Raw genomic sequence first — 6,087 nt, 5'->3', positions numbered from 1 at the left:
AGCGACCTGTCCAGGGTGTACCCAGCCTACCGCCCGAGTGCAGCTGAGATAGGCTCCAGCACCCCCCACGACCCCGAAAGGGATAGGCGGTAGAAAATGGATGGATGGATGGGATATTGTAAGTTAGTTGTTAAATCTGTTATTTTATTTAAAAAAATATTGTTTATGTATTATTATTATTATTTTTATTTTATTATTATTATTCAATACATTTTGTTATAATACTTATTTTTGTTTATTGAAATTCTAACCAAGAATGCCAAATTAAAGGCAAAATCACAACATTTTAAGCAAAAAGTATCTAACGGTGTATTTTCTTGGCATTTGCATCATCCCTACTGTATGAATCACTGTAATAGAGAGTGTGTTATGTAAAAGATCACCCCGTCCCACACACACACTCCCCCTTTGTGAGAAATAATAACAAATATAGCTTTTTTAAAATTGATATGTCTTTGTAACAATAAAGCATGGTTAGAGGTGAGACCACACCTTGCTGCGCTCTCATTGGCACACTGGCTGCATGTGAAGAAGAGGCACAGCATACACATGCATTCAAAGAGCTCCTCAAGCTGGACGGTTTTGTTTAAAAGCTTACTGTGCATGGGAGGATTCAACATTTACGCAAGACTGCATTTTCTCCAAGACATGAGCAAAAGCCAATTTTTACATTGCGAGTAAGTACATAATTTTCTATTTTCTGCCTGTAGCTTACACATCAATATTTTACGTGACAATATAATTTGATGAATGTGCATATTTTATTCAAAATGTACTAACAGGATGTGACATATGAAGTTAATGTTTATTTGTGTGTCTCTCTGTGTGTGTTGTGTTTGTGTGCACAAAGTGTGCAGTAATAGTCCAGCTGGTCAGTAAGAAAATCAATTGCAATCCTAACATTACTATCAAGATCAATATGAATTGTTAAAATAATGCACAGTAATCACCTCTATCAAGTCAGATTTGAGCAGAAGTAGGGTTTCACTCTCTTATCAGCAAGTGTCTTTGTGTGCTTTATCATTAAATCATCATTACATTTGATACATTTTAATTCAATTATAATGAATTATGATCAGCACCTAATATAATTATAATCTAATAAATAATAAGAATTATTGCATAATTTTGTTACATTTATACTACATTTCATATCACTAAATCACTTTAGCTAATTTGGTCATTGACTACCGTACATTTTATAATGAACAATCAATGCACGTTTTTAAATGTCTTGGACTTTGAATGTTAATGTTTATGTCATTAAAACATTTATTAACATATTTTGGTCACCATTCAAATAAACGCCAACATGTCTGATTATGCAATAACACTGCAGCTCCCTGGAGGCTTTACAGTGGTGCATCAAACGAGGTGTAAAATTGCAATCAACATATCACAACCGTGAAAGGGTTCCTTTAAATTAATTTAAAATTGTATGACAACAACCACACAATTCTGCCACAGTATTTGACTCTCCTACACCCTGTGTGTACAATATGGACACAAATGCAATGACATCATGGACAATTATGCAAAAATGACTTTTTAGGGATGCTCTAAATGTGATATGTATTCCTAATGCAATTCAACTGGCGGCCCAGGGGCCAAAACTGGCCTGGAAATACAAGGCCAGTTTATTATTGTTTATAAATTGTTTATTTTTTTGCAGCAAAATCCAAAAAACACTGGAGTGCAACTGTTTTATGGAAGAACTTGGACCAATGTAAAGACATTGGCAGATCATTGCATTGACATTTCAACCTAGCTAACAAACATAAAACCCTGTAGTCCAAACTTGTTAAACTGAGGCGTTCCTCAAGGCACCCCGCTACTTTTTGGCAGCGTCAATTTTCTTTTGTAATGTGATTTATGTAACTACCAGATGCAGTCAGTGGACATTTGTTCAACTTCTTTAGTTACAGTATACTAGTAGGGTTCCTCAAGGTTCCATTTTAGGTCCTCTCTTTTTCACCATGTTAGCTATTCGACTGGTGGCCTGCGAGTTTATCAGTTGAAAAAACATTTATGCAGCAGATTCTTAAAATGTTGTCATAGAGATTATTTTTCACTCGCTTTGACTAAGTCCTTAAAAAAAGCAAGAGTGTTCCTGTAAATAGACCAAAATCAAATGTCTTCTGCAGGCATTGGTTCTCTGAATATACAAAATAAGACTAATAGTGAAGGGAGAAGTCCGGTCCCCTGGTCCTTAGCTTTTTTTAAATGTGGCCCCCAAAGCAATTTAGTTGAACATCCCTGCCCTAAATGATAAATAAATGGGTTATACTTGTATAGCGCTTTTCTACCTTCAAGGTACTCAAAGCGCTTTGACACTATTTCCACATTCACCCATTCACACACACATTCACACACTGATGGCGGGAGCTGCCATGCAAGGCGCTAACCAGCAGCCATCAGGAGCAAGGGGTGAAGTGTCTTGCCCAAGGACACAACGGACATGACTAGTAGAAGGTGGGGATTGAACCCCAGTAACCAGCAACCCTCCGATTGCTGGCACGGCCACTCTACCAACTTCGCCACGCCGTCCCTAAAGTCTTTATGAGCACCAAACACCTCCCTTAATTGTTTTGAGAGAAAAAATAGCTTAAAAGCTCGCTTTTGATATTCATTACATCATGAAGGAAAAACTCTCCAACTCATGGACATGATCACCTCTGACCCACCCTGACTCCACCACCAGGATAGTCTTGCAAAAAAAATAATAATAAAAAAAATCTGCAGGCTTCACTTCACGTCTTGAAACAAATCTGGCTCTCTATCCTTGATTTAGCTAGATATATGGAGCTGCGGGTTAGAATGTTTAGTTGTTGTTTTTTTTGCAAATAGGCCAACCTAGCATGAAGTTGCTGTTAAAATGTGAGTGTAATGTTAGCACTGTAGCTAACACAACTCTGCTACAGTAATGCTAACATTTGTTTCCTTCTGTACCACTCCTTACAGTTAAATTTTTTGTATCTGATAATATGGCATCTATTATGTTGAACAAGGGCAGATTTAGAGCCCAATCTACTAAGATCCAAATACCACGCATTAAACAGAGTAAGCAAACTACAAAATTGTGTGTACTATTAGTAGGCGTGTTGTGTGTGATTTACTAAGACTGCATGTACAATTGAAAAGTGGTGGAGGCCGACTTATTTAAACAAGGTTTTTGCGTGTACTATGCAGTTCAAACCTGCAACAAAATTGATTATGTCCGCATCAGAGGTAGATGAAGGTCTTCCGTATCTGACGTAAAATCCTAACTCTCAGGAACATAATCGAGCAACGTCTAGAATTTAACAAGAAACTACACATAATTTTTGTAAACTTCAAATAGGACTTCGGTAGTGTACATCAGCCTCAGTATGGAGCATAGCAAAAATCTATGGATTCCTACGAAAATGTATTACTATCTTCAAGAGTTTGTACACTAACTCGTGCTGCTGCACCAGTCATTCAGAGTACTTCAACATCATCTCAGGTGTACGTCAGGGATGTATAATGTTGCCCCTGTGACGCGCAAAGCCATGAACAAACCAAGCTTTGAAATGAACTGGCATGACACTAAAATAACTGACCCAGATTTTGCTGTTGACTTGGCCCTTCCTAGGGACACAGCAAAGGCTCTACAGGAGATGGCAGTCTGTCAGACACAGCAGCTAAGGTGGGCCTCAAGATCAGCACTGAAAAAACAAAAGTCATGTCAGTGAAGGAACAACACCCTCTCACTTTGCAAGTGAATAACGAAACTGCAGAACATGTACAGAGCTTTACCTACCATTCTATCCAAAAAAGGAGACACAGGAATTGATAGTTCAAGCAGGTTGGGCAAAGCTACAGCTGTCTTTCGAAGACTGACTAAGATCTGGACATACAGATCCATCACATCAAAGAGTAAAATCATTCTATACAACTTCTAAATCATCCCAGGAGCCATACTGTATATGCCAGTGAGGCATGGAAGATGACAGAGGCACTATCCCAAAGATGCCTAAGGAACCTTTTAAACATCACCTGGAAAGATAAAGTCCCAAACGAAGAGGTGCTAAAAAGGAACAAAACAAATTCCGCTTAGCACTTTCGTAACGTCGACTAACAATGTTCGGCCACACTTTAGCGATGGAAGTGGAAAGACACCCAAAGTCCTCACTAGTGAACCACAATATGGTAAAAAGAAAAGGGCAATGCCTCTAACCACATGGAGGAGAACAATCACAAATGATCTGGAGTCAATTGGACTGAACTTGGAAGAGGCAAAGAGTCTTGCGATGGACAGAGTGAAATGGAGATCTACTGTCGCTGCTCAATGCCCCGCAAGGGAAGGGAGGAACTAGGTCAAAGTATGCAGGGGTTTTACCACAGAGACACTCAATCATTGACAACACAATCATGTTTTGCTATGTTTTGAAACAAGCAGCAGACATGTATCAATTTTACCGGCATTTTAGAAGCAGTCCTGCGGTGCATATATATTGAAAACATTTTTTTGTGCACTGAAGGTGCGCTCATGGGAAAGGCAGCGGCACTAATGGCGGAAAAGAAAATGCAAAAGTTTTATTCTTGATAAATGAAACCGCGTGTGCAGAATAATTATAATAGCAGTTTCTCCTGTGAGTACTGTGGGCGTTCTGATGATCAGCATATATTCTACATATTCATGAAAACAGACTGATTGTGCTCCTTGTTCTGCTCACTTAAGCGACGCAATCTGCACACAAGTTTAGTAGATCAGCTTTGCGTGTGCGATCAAGTTTGCGTATGTTTTAGTACATGCAAACCTTTAGTAGATTAGGCCCATAATGCATACATGAAAAGCCCTGTACAATAGCGTTTCTGGTAGCCACACGCTTAGGGCCTGATTGACTAAGATCCAAATACCTTGTGCAAGACAGCGTGTGCAAAATATAACATTGCGAGTACTATGAGTGGGCGTGTTGCGCGTGATCGAATGACACTATTTAAATGAGGATTTTGCGTGCATACAAGGCTTTTAACTCCGGAGACACTTGATAATTTTCTGCACATCCATGTTATCATGCTCCTACCTGTGTGCCATGTGGCGAACCAGCGGCGCACATCTATAATCTGTAACACTTTTTCTGAATCGCAATCTAAACAACAGAAACATATGCAGACTGACACTTACTTCTGTGCGCTCTGCTGTGGATCGCATCACCAGCGCATTTGTGCGCTAGAATGACTCACAGTAAAAAAAAATGCACAATGAAAGACATTTGCTTGTTGGAGATATCCATCCATCCATCCATCCATTTTCTACCGCTTATTCCCTTTTGGGGTCGCGGGGGGCGCTGGAGCCTATCTCAGCTACAATCGGGCGGAAGGCTGGGTACACCCTGGACAAGTCGCCAGCTCATCGCAGGGCCAACACAGATAGACAGACAACATTCACACTCACATCCACACACTAGGGCCAATTTAGTGTTGCCAATCAACTTATCCCCAGGTGCATGTCTTTGGAGGTGGGAGGAAGCCGGAGTACCCGGAGGGAACCCACGCAGTCACGGGGAGAACATGCAAACTCCACACAGAAAGATCCCGAGCCCGGGATTGAACCCAAGACTACTCAGGACCTTCGTATTGTGAGGCAGATGCACTAACCCCTCTTCCACCGTGAAGTTGGAGATATATTATAGTAATATATTTCCTAAATTAAAGAAAACAAACGACATTTAAAAAAAAAACACCAGCAGATACCAAAACACTAAAAAGACAATATGGCTAATATTTTTTTTACTTCTGATCATCCAAATTGTTGGCACACGCACGCAGGATGGAAGATTCTCATCTGTCCATCGTGCAGCGCAAGCACTGATCCTGCATCTGTGTGTGGAACTGTCAGTTTGCATGTTATTCTGACATGAGCTAAATAAAAAGCAAAAAAGTTCTTGTAAAATGTTGGTGAGACAGTGTTGATGAATCAAATTGCACGTGCGCCCGTGTGCTATCAAGTTTGCATGTGTTTTTAGTACACGCAAACCTTTAGTAAATCAGGCCCTTAAATGGAGACAACACAGCTCATTAGCATTAAAGCTACAGACACATAATGGCGTATTCCCACAAGGC

This window comes from Nerophis lumbriciformis, linkage group LG06 (genome assembly GCF_033978685.3).
Source record: "Nerophis lumbriciformis linkage group LG06, RoL_Nlum_v2.1, whole genome shotgun sequence".
In the NCBI taxonomy this organism is placed as follows: Eukaryota; Metazoa; Chordata; class Actinopteri; order Syngnathiformes; family Syngnathidae; genus Nerophis; species Nerophis lumbriciformis.
The sequence above is the reverse complement of the archived record's forward strand: the minus strand, read 5'-3'. Positions refer to the sequence as shown.